We start from the raw sequence: 18,625 nt of genomic DNA on the forward strand, positions 1-18,625 counted from the left end.
CAACTTTTAATTCTGAAAAATTTCAAACCTACTGACAAGAGTTGTAAAATGAACATCTATATCCCTTTACCTAAATACACAATTAACATTTTGCCACATTTGCTTTACCACACTCCCAAATTTTCCTAAAGCATTTACAGAAAAGTATGCAAGAGCTAGATACACAGCTCACATTCTTGCAAACACCAACATAAGTATGAGCCAGAACTCTACCAGCGACAGGGGCTGACCTTTTGTCCCTCCCAGTCACCCCCCCAACCCCACCCCCAAGGCAACTACCAGTGTGACTGTCACACCATACTAATGAGGCACATCTGAAATGAGATTGTTCATCTATGGGGGAGGGTCAGATTCCCTGGAGTCAGAAAAAAAAGATCTTCAGGCCTCTCTCCAAGATGAAAATGTAGGCACACACGGCATTTGGCACTCGATTTGGAAAGATGCCCAGCCCTGAGGCTCATCTGGGCAAGAGCACAAGCAGGTGGAGCTGGGTGGAGGGGGGGGTGGAGGTTGCTGGGAGACCCTGGGCTCAGGCAGCTCTGCCTGTGGGCCCCGGGGAAAGAGGCAAGGCCAGGCCAGGGATCCCGGGCCTCCTCCTTCCCCAGGAATCCAGCTCCTCTCTCCAGCTCATCTATGCAAGCACCCAGATGAAGGCACCTTCTGCACGAATGGCAGCTTTGTCTCCAAGATTCCGTCAGTGTGGGTGGTGGTGTCGGGAAGAGCTGTGAGCAAGCCAAGGCGGCTGTGATGACAGATGAGGCTGTGAGCACACGTGGGACGTTTTAAAATGTAAGTTTTACTTTCATTCAGGTAGGATCAGGAGATTGCCGCTAAAGAAACAGTTTGTTACTCACACTTCCCAGGAAGGGCCACATGAAAGAACATCTAGGTTGGTCTCCAGTGGGGGGGGGGGAGGGGAGGGGAGTGAGAGAGGGTATTTATTGTGGGTTTTTTTTTCTTTTTACAGGAGGAAATGGGCAGAGTAGGGTAAAGCAGGCTCAGTGGGTTTAAAATTGGCTAGTTTGGAATCATTTCAGCAGGCTCTGGGGTGTAGGGTCGGTCCCTAGTTGTCTGGTACCTGGCCCTGGGATGATTCAGGCAGGGAGAGTGGCCGAAAACAAAGAAACTGATCCAGGTTCATTAGTTTGCGTAGGAAAGGCGACAGGCAAGCTTTTTGGCATCTCTAGGAATCACTTAACCCTGGGAGATGAACCCCTCCAGGATCAGCAAGGCCCCAGATGCTTCCTAATATTGAAATATAAAGAACGTGGCTCATCCAGTTCACGAGCCAAGAACTCTCCGAAGTGCTTCCTATGGATTCGTTCTTTTGGCCCTCATAGCAAAATCAGGCAGCATGAGAAAGCTTATCTGATAAAGATGTGGGGAATACTTCCTGCAAACTGACAAGTGAGGTTTACTGATGCGGCGGCAAGGGAGCTCAAATCCCCACCAGGAGTCTCCTCCAAAGGAAAGACACAAGGCTAGATGTGAGGACAGAAGAAGGGAAGTGGTACTGGAAGGATAGGGTGTTCTGAATGGGCACAGAGAAAGGCAGGGCTGTGAGGAAGGGGGTTCATAAGGTCTGGGCCGTGAAGAGGTCTCGGCGCCCCATTTCCTTAGAAGCTACAGAATTAGGCTAAGCGTGCAAGACTGAGTCCAGAAATCCCTTATCGGAGGCTCCGAACCTGGGTTGGAAATCGAGGCTGTCTCTGTGTTGATGGGGTTCAGGACATGTCACCCCCCAAATATGGCACCTTGGCATATGCTAAGCTGAAGGAATTTTAAGAAATGGCAGAAACAGGAAGGTCACACTCACCCTTCTTCCCTGAAACAGGTCATAAAACTCCCACATGAAAGGTTCCCTCCCAGGAGGAGAGAACGCAGTCTCATCACCAGAAACAGGGCCGAGAAATCTGCATAAACAAAGCTTATTAATGCACCCCTATCTTCCTGGTTTCTTCACCACTGACTCCCCCTAGCCCCAGCTGACCTGTGTGTGCTCAGTTCTTCACACATTTGTTTTGTCCATATCGTATAAAAGCTGCCTGTTCTGGGCACGTCTCTGGGTCTTCATTTGGGGAGGAGGCATTTATCAGAAATAACAAGTGGCATCTGAGAAACAAACCATAAACCAATTACTCTGAGGCAGTCCCTGGTCACCCACAGCTCCTACCCAGCTGGGTCTCACAGGGGTTTGCAGGGGGCTCCTCTGGCAGTTACTTCTGTGTTTCTCCCGTGGGCAGAGATACAGAACACACGGTGGGCCTCCGTCTCAATCTGTGGGCACAAGGTTTTGTTTCTCAGAGGCAAGTGAGGGTGGCACAGACTGGCTGCACCCAGAGGTCTAGACTGTGACAGACACCGCATCCATCTGGCGCTCAGACTAAAGTCAAGCAGCCCACAGCTGCTGGGGAATTTGCTGAAAGCCGGCACCCACCGGATGGATCAGCCAAAGATCCACACACACCCCCAAAATAGTTTACCTAAAATTCACCACATGGTGAATGCCACGGCCCGCGTGCAAGGTCGAACAGGGGTGAGGGTAAGAGAATGAAACATAAAAGTATGGGAACAGGAGGGTTGCCCACGGGGATGCCGCGAGCAACAACTTTATTCTTACTTACACACTTTATATAAGTTCAGGTTACATAACAGTAGGACATAAACAAGTTCCACAGTTTTCTCCCTGCCCTCTCCTGGCTCCGTCCCAAGTTTTTGGTCCAAGGCCAGGTTCCTCAAGCACATAGTTTCTTCCCATGCCTTCAAAGGGCCTGGTGCGCTATTTTTCAGGGCTTATCAATAACACTGTGGTTTCTAAGCCTAAATACAACTCGGGCTAGCCAGTACCACATGTTCTTGTATGGGGGCAGCCAGGTGGCCATGGTTCAAAGGGATCAGGGAGCCTTTGCTCTACCCGATTAACCCCTTTGTTGCTCATGGCTCCCGACATTTCCCCCTTTTATCTTTAAACGCAACATGTGTACATTTGCTCGGGTATTAGCCATGAAAGCAAACAGACAGCGACTCCAAGCACACCATAAGCAGAGTAATAAGGTTACCCCTACAACCAGAGCACACATAATCCAGAAGGAATGTTGGAGGATATTAAAGGGGTTAAACCCCTGTAGCTTTTGTAGAAAGGATTGTGCCATGTCTCCGGGGGTGACTACATGCAAATGGGAGGAGGCTATATTGTTTATTTGTTCTTGCAATTGAAGCAGATCTAGGCTTACATTTGTCTCATGCCAGATACCTTGCAAGTGCCTCTGCACCGTTTCCCAGGAGACGTTGTCAGCTTCCAGGGGGGTCACACAAATGGAACCATACCCGCCGTGGCATACAAAGGACAGACGAGTGTGTAACAGTGAATATTGGGTGCCCAGGTACTCGACGGCCTGTTTTAGACTATCTAGGCGAGCCAAAATTTTTCTATCTATACTTTCTTGTGTAGTGAGGGTCTGGGAGACATTATGAGCTAAGCTATTTACATGGGAGGCCGTATGTATGCCCTGGGACAGTGCCACCGTGGAAACAGTAGCCGAGGCTATCAGGGACACCAAGGCAGTGATGCCAGCTATTAGGAGGCCTAGGAAGCGTCGTCTCCGACTAAGTAGGCCCTCCAATTCTTGCGCAAATTGGTAGCCATAATCTCTATACCAGGGCCCCCCCACCTCTACAGGCATCATTAGATAAGGGGGCTGCATGGCTAGGAAAACCTTCTTTGTTGGATTTGGGGCGCTGGGTAAAGGCAAACAGTTGGTGAGATAACACTCCTCACAAGTTATTTTGTAAAGGGTTCTATTGGCCTTAGCCTCGGGTACTACAGATCCGTCCCCCACTACAAACAGGAACAGTGGGGAAAGACATGCCTGAATTTGAAATGTCAATGGGCCCGTGGGGAAGCCAGGGAAAAGGGATGAATTAGCTTTAACATCTCTCATGGCTGCAACAATTTTTCACAAGTCCGGGTGTCTCATCCTCCCCAGTGATAGCAGTCCCCCGGGAGCAGAATTATTGTGGTCGTATGGCCCATATTCTGAAGGCGGGGGGGAGCGGCGCAAAGGGAGATCCCCGTCTTTTGACCAGTCAATTATATAAGTATCAAGTATGCCGTGGGGAGTCACAATCTCTGGGTTGTGATGAACGCAGGTTTTCCAAAAGGGTCCGTAGGTTTTCCACGTTAAGTCAGATTTGCAGAGGGGATAGTCAAGGTATGGGGTCTCAAGGGATCTGGAAGCGGGTCCGAAACGGCCAACAGGCAGGGGCCTCCGATGTTGAAGGACAACCTCGTTGATGTCCCAATTCTCCACCATTACACGAGGTGTCAAAGTGTCTCTTCTAGGTGGCTCAGTTCCATACCAAGAGCGGATTCTTCGGGAGACTGATGAAGTGACCACGCATCCATAATGGGGCGCCTCAGGGCCATCGATTGCCTGGAAACAAATGGGGGGGGCAGAAGCCAGGCTGGTCCAGTTAAAAGGCGCCACGGCGTGAGTGAGGCCGGAAATCTCAGGCCCATCAAAAATGTCTGTGAAGTTAGTGAACACCTTGGGTGAGGGATCCTTCCAGGTGACTGCCCTCGCGGTAGGAGGGTCCGGGACAAAAGCCCAGTAAGGAGAGGCCTGGGCAGAGTCAAGGGTTAAAAGTGATAGCATGGCAAGGAAAAGGGCAACAGCCGTGACTGGCTGGCCCGACTCACGCACGGTGGCCTCAGCTCGAGCGGTCAGGGCTTTGATGTCTCCGCATGTTATTTTCCTCTGATCCGAGGCGGGGCGTCTCCTCGTCCTCCCGGAGCGGATCTGGAGCCGCCTCATTCTGCAAACCATCACGGACAATGCGGACGCATCGAAGCGGGAGCCAGCGTGGCGTCTCCTCATCCTGGGGAAAGATACAAGCGCATCCTCGGCCCTGGCGTAGGACCGGGTCGGGTCCCCTCCACTCCGCGGTGGCGGGGTCACGCCACTTTGCATAGAGGAGGGGAGCCTGCTCAGGCTGCCAAAAACGTTCGGCGGCAGTGCGGCCAACCGAGTCAACATTCAAAAAATTTAAAACAAAGAGTACTAATGAAAGGTGTAAGTGAGGTGAATATTTTATTTTCCCCTGTAGTATTTCCCCCTCTTTTAATTTTTTGAGGTACATTTTGAGGGTGGAGTGGGCTCTTTCGACAATGGCCTGACCTTGAGAATTATAAGGAATACCTGTTGTATGAGTGATGTGAAAATTTGCACAAAAGGTCTGGAATGCTGAAGAGGTATAGGCTGAACCATTGTCGGTCTTAAGAGCCTTTGGCATGCCCAGAACTGCGAATGCTGCGAAAACATGATTTTGGACATCTACAAAAGCTTCACCGGAGTGTGCAGTAGCAAAAATATAGTTAGAGAAGGTGTCAATGGAGACATGGATGTATTTAAGGTGGCCAAACGGTAAGTAAGTGGTTACATCCATCTGCCAAAGGTGGTTAGGAAGGAGCCCTCTGGGGTTAATGGCATATGAGGGGGGGTTAAAAAATTGGGGACAGGACTGGCATTCTCGTACAATTCGTTGGGATTCCTCCCGGGAGATGCCGTATTGGCGCCGTAAGGCCTGTGCATTCTGATGGAATTTTGCATGGCTGCTTTTTGTTGCTTGAATAGTGTTTGTAGAAAATATGTGTGTATTTTCATCAGCTATGCGATTGCCCTCCGCTAGGGGGCCAGGAAGGTTAGAGTGAGCTCTGATGTGTGTTACAAATAGAGGGTGCTGCCTCTGTAATAAGAGGAGCTGGATTGACTTGAATGCCGCAAAAAATCCTCAAGGGTGCCCGTGGACTTCCAAGGCCTTATGGCCGCCTGACATGCTGAATTGGCATTCTCAAAGGCTAGCTGCTTCACTATAATAGTTCCTGCCTCCCCATCTACAACAATCCTACTCACGGCTTCTAACAGCCGTGAAACAAAGTCTTGATAGCGTTCATCGGGTCCCTGTCTTATTTTGGATAACTCCTCTGTCCTTGTGCCAGTGGTCGGTAACTTTTTCCATGCAGTCAAAACAGCCTCATTGATTTGAGCATAGGCAATCTCAGGGAAATGTATTTGGTTACCCACTTCATAATAAGCTCCAGTACCAGCCAACATCTCATATGTGACAGGGATTTGGGTCCTTTTGTTATAGACAGCCAGATTGTTACACTTTTCCTCGAATTCGGCCTTCCACAACAAATAATCTCCCCCATTAAGGCAAGCCCGGGCAACAACCTTCCAATCTCCCGGGCAAAGAGCTTCTCTGGCAAGGTTCTCCATCATGGATAGGGTAAAGGGAGCAGTGGCCCCGTACTGACTACAGGCAGCCTTTAAGTCTTTTAACATTTTAAAATTTAGGGCAGTATATGTCCGTTGGCCTCCCTGTAAGGTTACTGGGTAGGCATTAAATTCTCCCACGTCTTCTCCTGCTTGCTGCGCTGTTAGTAAAGTCCTCTGCAAAGGGCTAATGCCGGACGCAGGGGACTTAGCAGCGCTCTGCTGATTGGTCATAATAGGAAAAGCCTGCAGCGTGCTAGTTTGAGTGCACCTAGTCACGGAATTAATCCCTTGCCCAGAGGTTGTGACTGCAGGCAGGACCGATTTCAACGATGTGGGCATAGTCAGAATGGGGTCATCATCGAGATAAACATCATCGTCGCCAAATTCATCCCCACCACTCTGAGCCCTAGGGGCTTTCCCCGCCAAGGGCATAGGAGGTGGTGGAGGAGGGAAAGGGTCCTGGGCAGGTATGTTGACATCATCGCCCAGAATCTCAAAAGAGGATACCCCAGTGGGAGTCAGGGGTACTTTAATAGGATCTTTTTCCTCATCTTCAACCCATGATTTTAAAGATATCAGCTCAATTTTTTGTTGTGGCTCCAGGATTTCACAAATATGGGACCAGAGGCCCATTGTATTGGGCGGCAAGGCACCGGAGCCCCGCAACTTTATTTGATTTTTCATCTCTTGGCCCACCCGTCTCCAATCCTCTGGGTTTGCTGTCCCTTCTAGTGGGAACCAAGGGCACAAGTCTTCTATGTTCCTGAAAAATTCCTGCAGTGTGGAGGAAGACACCTTATGCCCTCTCTCTGCCAATAAAATCTGCAGGGTCCGCAGAAAATATGCATGACTAGCGGACTGACTTTGTCCCATAATTTCTTACTCCTGTCGTGCCGGTTAAAGGACCGGTTCTCTTACCTGAATGTTTGCAACGTCAGTGTCCAGGATCCTCTTTCATGTGCTCAGGTCCCTGTTCGGGCGCCACTTGCCACGGCCCGCGTGCAAGGTCGAACAGGGGTGAGGGTAAGAGAATGAAACATAAAAGTATGGGAACAGGAGGGTTGCCCACGGGGATGCCGCGAGCAACAACTTTATTCTTACTTACACACTTTATATAAGTTCAGGTTACATAACAGTAGGACATAAACAAGTTCCACAGTTTTCTCCCTGCCCTCTCCTGGCTCCGTCCCAAGTTTTTGGTCCAAGGCCAGGTTCCTCAAGCACATAGTTTCTTCCCATGCCTTCAAAGGGCCTGGTGCGCTATTTTTCAGGGCTTATCAATAACACTGTGGTTTCTAAGCCTAAATACAACTCGGGCTAGCCAGTACCACATGTTCTTGTATGGGGGCAGCCAGGTGGCCATGGTTCAAAGGGATCAGGGAGCCTTTGCTCTACCCGATTAACCCCTTTGTTGCTCATGGCTCCCGACAGGTGAACGGGGTTTTTCATTCCTTAATTTTTGTGTTCTTCTAAGTATTTTAAAGACATTAAAAAAAAAAAAAACAGTGTGATAAGATCTGTCCTGAATCAGTAGTATTGTCCCAACATCGATTTCCTGATTTTAACACTGGACCAGATGGACTTAACAGGTCTATTTAGAAAGAAAAAAAAAAAATTTCCTGATTTTGACAAGGTAGTATATTATATAAAATATGATCACTGGGGAAAGCTGGGTGTGATACAATAAAAACTAAATATTGGTCTTTGTTCTGGGTTCCTGGCACACGGGTCCTAAAAGCTTTGGGACTCTCCAGAGTGCTCGAGTGTCTCCTGTATGCCGATAATGTGGCTGGGGGCCTTCAGGATGCTGGTCTCCAGAAAGACCAAGACATGGTCAGAGGGTTGGAACTCTCAGCCCCATCCCGGACATCCAGGGAGGAGAGAGGGGCTGGAGGTTGACTTCATCACCAGTGGCGAGTGGTTCAATCAATCGTGCCTACATAATGCAACCTACATAAAAACCCTAAACACAAGCGTTCGGAGAGCTTCAGGGTTGGTGAACACACCGAGGTTCCAGAAGGGTGGGGTACTCAGAGAGGGCACGAAGCTCTGTGCACTGCCCCCCATACCTTGCCCTCTGCATCTCTTCCATTTGGCTATTCCTGAGTCGTATCCTTTATAATAAACCAGAAAAATGCATGTTTAAGTGCTTCCCCGAGTTTTGTGAGCCATTCTAGCAAATTACTGAACCTGAAAGGGAAGGGGACTGTGGAAACCCCCCCCAACTTTGTAGCCAAGTTGGACAGAAGTGTGGGTACCCTGGGGACTCAGTGCTTGGGACTGGCATCTAAAGTGGGGGCAGTCTTGTGGGACTGAACCCTTCATCTGTGGGGTCTTACACAAACTCCGGCTGCTTAGTGCCAGAGTTGGATTGCAGGACACTCGGTTAGTGGTGGAGAATCAGACAACTGGCTGCTGGTGTGAGAAAAGAATCGCACACGCTTGCTGTCAGATGTGCTGGAAGTAAAAACATCCCGCTGGGTGAAGGGTGTCCGCAGAACTCCCAGTCCTGTTTTTGTAACTCCTTTTGAGTCTTAAACTATTTCAAGAGGCAAAGTTACAATTAAAAAAAAACAATGTGAAGGATGCTTGGATTTAATTTTGCCTTTACAGCAAACATTTGTTCTTTTCAAAATCTGCAGAGCCTTTCAGAGGATGGGATTATGGTGTATGCCTGTGGTTCTCTTCTAGTTTATCAACTTTGGCAAGACTTTGTGGCCTTTCCAGGCCATTTACCTAAGCACCTTTTCTTTTTTAGATTTTATTTATTTATTTATTTATTTATTTATTTATTTATTTATTTGAGAGACAGAGAGAGAGAGAGGGAGATTAAGCACAAGCAGGGGGAGCGGCAGAAGTAGAGAGCAGGCTCCCCACTGAGCAGGAAGCCGAGTATGGGGTTTGATCCCAGGACCCTGGGATCATGACCTGAGCTGAAGGTAGACACTTAACTGGCTGAGCCACCCAAGATGCCCCAGCACATTTTCTTTCTAAAACAAAAACTAAGTTTTATTTTCATGGTCCACCCGATGTGATTGAAATTTCACAACACTCAGACTGATGCAAACGCATTCCCAAAGGGGATGAAGGCAAGACAGGCTGCTCATTAGGAGTCACCTAAGACTTGGAAGCAGAAAGTAAGGAGCCAGAAGCCTACCTCCTTTGGGCATGTGGAGGCACAGTGTGCAGGCCAGCTCAGTCTAAACTGGGATAATGAAAGTGAGCATTTATTGAGTGCTTACTGTATGCCAGGCACAGTTATAAGAGCTTTACTGGATGAGTTCATTTAGTCCTCACATCAACCTTACAAAGAAGGTATTAGTATTACCCCCATTAGACATGAAGGAACTGAAGCCCAGAGAGGTTCAGTCACTTCCCAAGCTTACACTGCCAGTGTGTGGCAAGACGAGAATTTGAACCCCAGCCATCCAGCACAACGTCTTTACTGCCCTTGCTACAGAAGCAGAGCCTGACACAGGCCTGTCTTCAGGTGGTGGTCACAAGACAGGGGTTCTATGAAAATGAAGAACAGGAAACCTCACTAAAATGGAGGCAGGAGGTTTGGGCACGGGGAGCTCTCACGCTCTACCACCTATGGTCAACTACAGACCCCACAGGAGGAGAGCGATTTGACCTTCCGAGGACTTGACCTTGCACATGGATACTACTCCAGCCTGAGGAAGGAACTCTTTCCTCCTCTCCTTCCCCCGCCCCCACCTCGCCACCAGCAACAGCTCAGCCAGTGAGAAGCCCCCACACTTTGAACTTCCAGTTTACTGCAATGGACTCTGGTTCCTAACAAGCCTTCCCAACGGACTCCTTCTCTCTTTAAAAAAATCATGCCTCCCCTTTGCTCCCCGGACTTCCCAATGGTTGGTGTGGCCACAGCTCATTTGTCCAAGATTACAATCCTCTTTTATTTCCAAATAAGCCCATCTTTTGTTGGTAAATTGGCAGAAGTTTGACTTTTAAGGTTCACGGCCCTTCAGAGGACATCACCAGCCTTCACTGCCAGCAAAGCTGATTCTGGGAGTTTCCATGTCCCTGTGTTTGCCCAGAATCTCCAGTTTCCCTGGAAACAGACTCTGAGACAGGGAGCTGTGTGCAGGAATCCACCTGGGCGTACTCCTGGGTCCAGGCCTATGAGGTGGTAAGGAAGGCAGGCCTGGTGGAGAGTGAAGCTCATCTGCCCGGGGACAGACAGTGAGGCCTCTGTCCCCGCTGAGCCCACCCCTGCCTCCTGGGGAGCCCTGAGGTTGGGTTGGCCCAAATGGAGGCAAAGGGGTTATTCTTTGTCCCAAAAAAGATGAAGTCATAATTCCCAGTACCTGTGAATGTGACCTTATTTGGAAATAGGGTCTTTGTAGATGGTAAGTTAAGATGAGGTCAATAAGGCGGGCCCTGATCCAATATGACCGTCTTTACAAAAAGGGGAAATTTGGACCCAGGGCTCGAAAGGCAAAGAGGGAACGTGAAGTGAAGACACGCCGAGACCACCACCTACAAAGCAAGGAGCTCCTGAGGCTACTAGAGGCCCCGAGAGTGGCCTTGGAACAGACTGTCTCTCCCGGCCCTCAGAAGGAACCAACCCTGCTGACGCCTAGACTTCGGGCTTCTGGACTCCAGAACCGTGAAGAAATACATTGCCGTTGCTCAAGCCTCCAGCTGGTGGCACTTCGCTATGGGAGGCCCAGGAAAGAAATGCGGGGGGTTGGCTTCTGTGCCCTGCAGTAATCGACAGCTGACCACCTGGAGGGGCAGGGCTGTGGCAGTCCCCTATGGAAGAGGGTGATCCCCAGGGCGGGAGCCAGCAGGGCGTGTTGGGCAGCCAGGTGGGCGCGCCAACCCTGCAGAGGCATTCTGGGGGGAGTGCGCAGCCCCCACGTGGGCAGCGGGGCCCCGACCGGTCCTGTAGCCTGCAGGAAGTGCCTGTGGGTGTCTTCCTGCTGTCACCCCTCCATTAAGAAGCAAAGATCGCAAATCCATGATCCAAGCACACTCCCTGCTACTTTTTCTTAAAATGCACGGCCCTCTGGCTCCAGGGGTCCATTTCCACCCTACTGAGAGAGACTCAGCTGTAAGACATGGTTCACTCTCCTCTTAAGTCCGGGGCAAGGACAGCACGGCACAAATAGGACAACACAACGCGAAGGCCCGCCCAAGGGGATCGCTACACACACTTCGGTCGGTTTGGATGACAGCATTCTACACAGGATGGGAACAAGCACTCTGGTGGGGGAAACCGCACGAAGTGCCGTTTGTGTGGACTGGAAACTGAACAGCAACTTCACGGGGTTCCACAACGCAATTCAACAATGCAACCATATGAATGAGTCTTGCCGATGTGATGTCGGGCAAAAGGAGTCAGACCCAAGAATGCATGATGGAGGACTCCGTTTATACGTAAAGTACAAGAGCAGGCAGAGCAAACCTGTGTCCTGGGAGTCAGGATGGTGGTTCCCTTTGCGGGGTAATGACTGGGAGGGGGCGCATGGGGGATGGGAATGGGGCAAATGTTCTGACTTTGATCTGGGTCCTGATTAAACCGGTGTGTGCAGTTTGCAAAAATTCATCAAGCTTCGCGCTTACAATGGGTGCACATTTCTACATCCGTATTATGCCCCATAGATGTCGCTGAACACCATGGGTTAGGGTTGAGAGGCACAGAGAGGGTGGGTCTCGGGGTGTTGCAGTCAGTGTCGTGGCAGGAAACAGATGGCCTGCAGAACATCTGAAAAGCATGTAATGGTTTGAGGAGCTATGGGCAGGGCTAAGGAAACCAGTCATGGATGTGGTGGCTCAAAAGGACTAACAATAGCTAAGCAGGGGCGGGGGTGCCAGGACGCAGAAAGAGCCAGAACCGAGGCTGTGGGTGGAGGCCTCCAGTGGTGGAGCATAGCCAGCTGAGGCGAAGTCGGGAACAAACGCTGACACACCCTCTTCTCCCTCCAGACTCTCAGAGACGCCTCCATGGTGGCGCCCAACTAGAAACCGGAGGGCAAGGACCTTGCTGAGGCAGCACAGAGTGGGCAGCCCTCAGGACGGAAGGCCAGGAGGGCACCCAAGGAAGACTAGACGCTGGCTGCCACGCTGGGATGTGGACCAGCAAGGCCAATGATGCTGTTTTTCAATGGAACTTGGAAATCTGGATTTTTACACACCATCTTTGCATTTGTGAATGCTGGCAACTCACTGAAGATATTTTTCAAGCACTGTCTGGGCCCAGGCAACACGTGTCTGGGAGCTGCTGGTTTGACGTCTCCGAGCCAACATCAGGAGGGGAATCCAGAGCACTTGCCGGTAGAAGGGCAGCCCCTTCAAAGGGCCAGGTGTGTTGGGGGGCATAGTAGTGAGGACATGGTCGGGGGGAGGGTCCTATCCTTTCATTAGCAGGTATAATAGCACCAACAGGCACAAAATGAGTGGAAACTATGTGTAATTCTGTTTCTTATTGAAGGCACTGAACCTCCCAGCAGCCAGACTCACTTCTTTGGGTCCACAATGCCCCCTCCTCCCAGTGACACACTTGGCACCTTGGGGCGTACAAAGATGGCTAAGATCCAGTTCCCCCCTAAAGACTCTCACAGCCGAGGGAGGGCAGTGGTAAGAAACTCGCCATCCAGAACACGCTCAGGAGAGCTGGGACGGGCGTGAAAACCACAGAGGACATGGGAGCAGAGTGGAGGCTCCAACAACCCGCCTGGGGCTGAAGCAAGGCTTCGAGATGGAAGTCACAGCCAGGGGAGTGTGAGAACCAGGCCCGGGGGGGGAAAGAACAGAATCTGTGTGAAACAAATGCAAGAAGTGTGGGCAATCGGGTGTATCAAGTACAGGGGCGACATGGCCCAAGGAGAGGATGGTGGGGGGTCACAGAAGCCACACGGAGACACGCAGACCTGATTCTGATTCAGGAGCAAAGATGAGCCACTGAGGGGTTTTAAGTAGAAAAACGGGACAATGAATTCTGCATTTTGGCAGGGATAAAGTCAGACCTCCTCATGGACGTGATACTGTCCCTCCCAAAGTGGCCCTGACACTGACCCTGTGCCCCCTCTGCTCCCTCCACCAGGATGCCCCTTCCTCCCATGGCCGCTCCCCACCCACTCCTGCCAGCTGGAAGGCAGCGGACACTTCGTGGTTGGATGGTGAATGAACACACGAAGGAAGGAATGAAGACCCACCTTTCTGTACCGAGCAGGAGGCACCCACCCCCCCCCAGGAGTCCCAGAGCACCAGTTCCCCTCCCTTAGGGCCCTGATAGCACTGGCCTTGTCTCCTTTTCAGGACCATAAATTGTCCAAACAAACACCAGGCCTGGCACAGCTGGATGGCCCCCAGCCCAGAGGGAATGGACTTTTATTAAATTTCTTCTCCGCGCCAGGGACTTTATGTGCCTTGAATCATCTCACAACAGAGTGGGGTATGAGTCATCATCACAACACCTTGGAGGAAGAAGTAGGTGTCTGTGCACAAAGTGACTCACCCACGGCTGAGAAGACCAGGACGCGGAAGTCTGAGCCGCCAAAGAACAGGTGCACCTTCTACTGGCCCAGGTTACCTTGCAAGGCAGCTTTGCCACTTGCTTTCTGACAGCATGAAAAAGATGCCTTAATGAGAGTATTAAACAAAACAGTGTGGAGCGCCAGCAACTGGGTGCCCAGGAGCGCTTTCAGGAGAGGTCACTGGGGTTGAGTGGTGATGGGTGAGGGAGGATCACCAGGGGAAGAAAGGAGTGCCTTTGCGGAAGGCAAGGAAGATTTGGATGGGGCTTTGAGTGGCACGAAGAACTGGGATAGCCAGTCAGACCTGGGCACTCCACAGCTACTTAGCATCTTCGGTGTGCCGGGCACTGCGCTGGGTCCTGGGGCTGTGGCAGTGGACTTGCCCTCAGGAAGGGGACCTCTGGGGGGAGGCAGCCAAAGAACACAGCAAGGAAATAAATGATAGGGTACATGAGCCAGTGGTCAGTGCTGTGCAAAAAAAGCAGGGAAGGGAGAGAAGTGTTGGGAGGTCTCTCTGGGGAGGAGACACTCGCACAGGGACCCGAAGGAGGTGAGAGAAGGATCTGAGTGCAGATCTGCGGGAGGAGCGTCCAGACATAGGGAGCAGCCAGAGAAGCTGGACTCACACCTGCCCACACAGGGGCCGTGGTGCAGGTGTAGAGGACCAAAGAGCAAGGAAGCTGTGCTGGGACTGAGTGAGGAGAGAGAGGACGTGAGGGCAGAAAGCTAACCCGGAAGGAGGGGGTGGCATGTGGGCGTGGTGAGGACCTGCGTCTTACCCTGCTCACCACAGAGAAGGGACAAGATGTGACTTAGGTTTTTAATGGGATCCCTGTGGCTATGAGTGGGGGAAAGACGAAGGGGGGACCAGGGCAGGAACCGGAAGATGTGACTGCCATGACCCAGACCACAGGTGGCAGCACTCTGACCAGGGTATTCCTAGTTTCTCAAAACTGGGACAGCCCAGATGTCCATCAACAGGGGAACGGAGGGCACCTGGGTGGCTCAGTTGTTAAGCATCTGCCTTTGGCTCAGGTCATGATCCTAGGGTCCTGGGACTGAGTCCCATGTCGGGCTCCTTGCTCGGTGGGGAGTCTGCTTCTCCCTCTGCCTCTGAGCACCCCCCCCCCACCACCACTTGTGCTCTCACTCTCTCTCTCAAATAAATAAAATCTTTTTTTTTAAAGATTTTATTTATTTATTTGAGAGAGCGAGAATGAGAGAGAGAGAGAGAGAGCGCACATGAGCGGGGGGAGGGTCAGAGGGAGAAGCAGACTCCCTGCCGAGCAGGGAGCCCGATGCGGGACTCGATCCCGGGACTCCAGGATCATGACCTGAGCCGAAGGCAGTCGCTTAACCAACTGAGCCACCCAGGCGCCCAAATAAATAAAATCTTAAAAAAAAAAAAAAAAAACAAAACAGGAGACCGGATAAACTTTTTTTGTAAACATAAAAAGGATTACCACACAGTGAGAACAATAAAGGAGCTGCTGCTGATGCAACAATGTGGAGAAAGCTCACAGTAATTATACTAAGTAAAAGCAGCCAGACAAAAGCAAAGAGTACCTGTGGAGTGATTCCATTATATAAAAGATGGGAAAATGCAAACTAACCCATAGTGACAGAAAGCAGACCAGCAGTAGCCTGGGGATGGGGGGTGGGCAGGGGGCAGGGAGCAAGGAAAGCAATGGGAGATTCTGGAGAAATTCTGGAGGGAGAGCTGATGGAATCTGTGACAGATTGGATGGGGGTGTGAGAAGAGCTGCAAATGACCCTATAGGGGCCAAGGGCAGGTGGCCCTAAAATACGCCACTTTGGCATATTGATTTTTTTTTAAGATTTTATTTAGAGAGAGAGAGCGAGCGAGCGAGCATGAGCACAAGTGGGGGAGGGGCAGAAGGAGGGGGAGAAGCAGACTTCCTGCTCAGCAGGGAGCCCAGCTCTGGGCTCAATCCCAGGACCCCGAGATCACGACCTAAGCCAAAGTCAGATGCTTAGCTGACTGAGCCACCCAGGCGCCCCTTGATTTTATTTTTATTTTGGGGGGTGCAGAGGGAGAGGAAGGGAGAGAATCCTAAGCAGGCAACACGGGACTCGATCCAACGACCCTGAGATCATGATGTGAGCCAAAATCAGGAGTCAGACATTTAATTGACTGATCCACCCAGGCGCCCCTGGCATATTGATTTTAAAGTTACTTAAGAATCGGCCTGTGTAAGAGGGACACTCAGCCCCTCCCCTGCCCCCTGAAAGCAGAAAATAAATGTCCCATGTGAAAGGTGCCCTCCCTGTACCAAGAGGTAAAGACACATCCTTATTATCACCAGATATAGGGAATTCAGGACCAAGAAGGCCGTTTAAACAATGCTTGTTACTTTTTATTAATTTACTACCCCACAGCAAATTCTCTTTAGAATTCCTTACTAATTGAAGCTCCCAAAGTTAAGCTTTCTTTGTCCTGTCAATTCTCCACAGATTTACTGTCTCTTTGTCTAAAAAAAATATATAAAAACAACGCTGATAATTAACAATTGACAAGCACCTCCCCTGTCGCAAGGGCACCATGTGCCCTGTCCCATTCAGCCCTCACAATAGGCTTTCCTCCCCTCAAAGGACAAAAGGAAGCCCGAGTGGTGCTTCACTCAAGGCCACAGCCACCAAGCAGCAAGCGGAGAGTCTGGGATTCAAACCCAGACACACTGCAGAGCTCAGTGGTTTCAGGAACAGTTTTATCAGGCTTTTATTCCAGTGCCTATTCCAACACCAACCTTTCCTCACATTGTTCGATTAGCCCAGGAGCCTCAGATTTTAGTGGAGGAGCGACTATTCCAGTTAGAACAATCAGGACAAGGGACACTGGCAAAAGGGAAGGGGGGGTGGAGGCTGGGGGAGTGCGTGTGTCTCCAGAGGCCTTGATGCGGGGAAGCTCCGACCTTCCCGGATCAGGCCCCCTCCAGCACACCACAGGCCCTGCTGAAACACAGGACTGCACCTTGCTCACTTGAGATTCAGTCAGGTGAGCCCTAGGGAATCCATCTCCCTCCAAGTGACCAAAACTGTGAGCCTCAGAGAACCTGAGGGCTATGAGGAGCCATGCTCTGGCCTCTGTGGAGAAAGCCAGTCTGTAAGAGAAAAGAATGAATCCAGGGCACAAAGGAAGATGGGAGAGAGAGAGAAAAAATTCTTGTGGCAGTTTGAGCCTCTGGTTCTGGGTGTCCCTGAGGCACAGCCCCAGTCTTGTCTTGGAACCCCCTTATAACAAGTTTCTCAGTTTCCTTAAACTACCTCAAGGTGGCTTCCTGTCCTGTGGACCCAAAAGAATCTTAAGGCATACACCTGCCTTGACAAGATGCCCCCTGCATTTCTCCTTCCTGACAGAGTGTTCGGTCGTGACTAGATTCAGCTCTAAATAACAGAACACCCCAAAATCAAATACCCAAAACAAGACGGAAGTTTAATTTGCTTTTACATAAATGGGGTCTCGAGGTGGCGTGCCCAGGGCTAATGTGGCACCTCATAATCATGGGGACCCAGCCTTTCATATTATTGCTGTCATCTTCAGTCCACACCTTGTGACCCAAGATGGCTGCTGGAGCTCCAGCCATCACATCTACATTCCAGTCAGTAGTGAAAAGGAAGCAGGGGTTAGAAAAACTTTCTTTAAGGACAATTCCTGGAAGCCCATACAACACTTTTACTTCTACTGGTCAAATGTAGTCACATGGCCACAGTTAGCCCAGGGGAACATAGACAATGTAATTTTTGCTGGGCTCCAGTGTGTCAAGTCTGTGTTATCAAGGAAGAAAAGGGCATGGATATCAGAGGAATCTTACTCCTTCTGCAGAGGTGCAGGGCATCCTGAACCTTCAGCCCCTCAGGCCCTCTAAACTGAGAAGTTTCCAGACAGATGTTTGGAGAACTGATTCCACCAAAAAGAAATCATCAACAGTGGGCCAGAGGATGTAGCTCACCTGGGGCAGGTGGTGGCCTGGGGAGCCAGCACAAAGCCAAGGATCTCGTGCTAGGTCCTTCTCTCCTGTCTTGTTAACCTGGTTAGAGGCCAGTCTTCTCTCTCCTTCTCAAGAGAGAAATCATCCCAGTCCCACCCAGGGCAAGGTCCCTTCCTGACTGGTTGGAGCCAAACTAATCAATAACCCAGTCTTCCCATGTGGCAGCCACAGTGAGCATTTACCTGTGATCCCCCAAAATATACACCGCCAGGAGGCGCCATTTACACAGAGCCCATCCAATGGGGTTCCACAAGGCAGTGGCATCCTGGTCCACAGAGTCATGAGGTGAGAAGCGGGGGCATAAGAACTAGATTGAGAAGGTGTATCCCGCATCAGCTTCCAGAGAAGAGCTTGGTGAGGTGGCACAGGATGGGGTGGCAGAACAACAAAAGATTGCTACCGTTACAGCCAGAACAACAGGGTCGGAGCCAAGGAACAAGCAGCATCTGGTGGCGCGTGGAGGATGGACGGAGATGCAGGGATAGGAAGATGAGCTGGAGGCCCCCTCTGAGCCTCTGGGAGCACAGAGGGCGGCCCTGACCCAAGCAGCACCTGTGAACTACCAGAATTAACTAGTCCCTTGGCCACATTTGTTAGTGTTCTGACCAGTTCTCTAGGGAGGAGGAATTGGTGGGTGAGAGCAGAAAGCATCAGGGAAGGGTGCTCCAGGCAAAGGGAAGAGCAGGGGCAAAGGCGTGGCTGTACCCTTCTCATGGTATCCCTACACCATCAGGCAGGCCCATGGCTAGAAGACCTGCCTTTTGGAAGGCACGTGGTTGAATTTCAAAAACATTATGCTGAGTGAAATGAGTGCTCAAAATGCACAGAAGAGTGC

The 18,625-nt window shown here is 50.7% G+C and overlaps 1 long non-coding RNA gene across 1 annotated transcript; it reads left to right on the forward strand.

The window, feature by feature from the left end:
• The first annotated feature begins 402 nt into the window (after window positions 1-402).
• On the forward strand, window positions 403-14,819 carry LOC113936130. Its single transcript, XR_003524203.2, has 3 exons — window positions 403-789; window positions 12,231-12,607; window positions 12,736-14,819. It is a non-coding gene; the product is annotated as an uncharacterized LOC113936130 (long non-coding RNA).
• The last annotated feature ends 3,806 nt before the right edge of the window (window positions 14,820-18,625 follow it).

Source organism: Zalophus californianus, chromosome 17 (genome assembly GCF_009762305.2).
Source record: "Zalophus californianus isolate mZalCal1 chromosome 17, mZalCal1.pri.v2, whole genome shotgun sequence".
Classification (NCBI taxonomy): Eukaryota; Metazoa; Chordata; class Mammalia; order Carnivora; family Otariidae; genus Zalophus; species Zalophus californianus.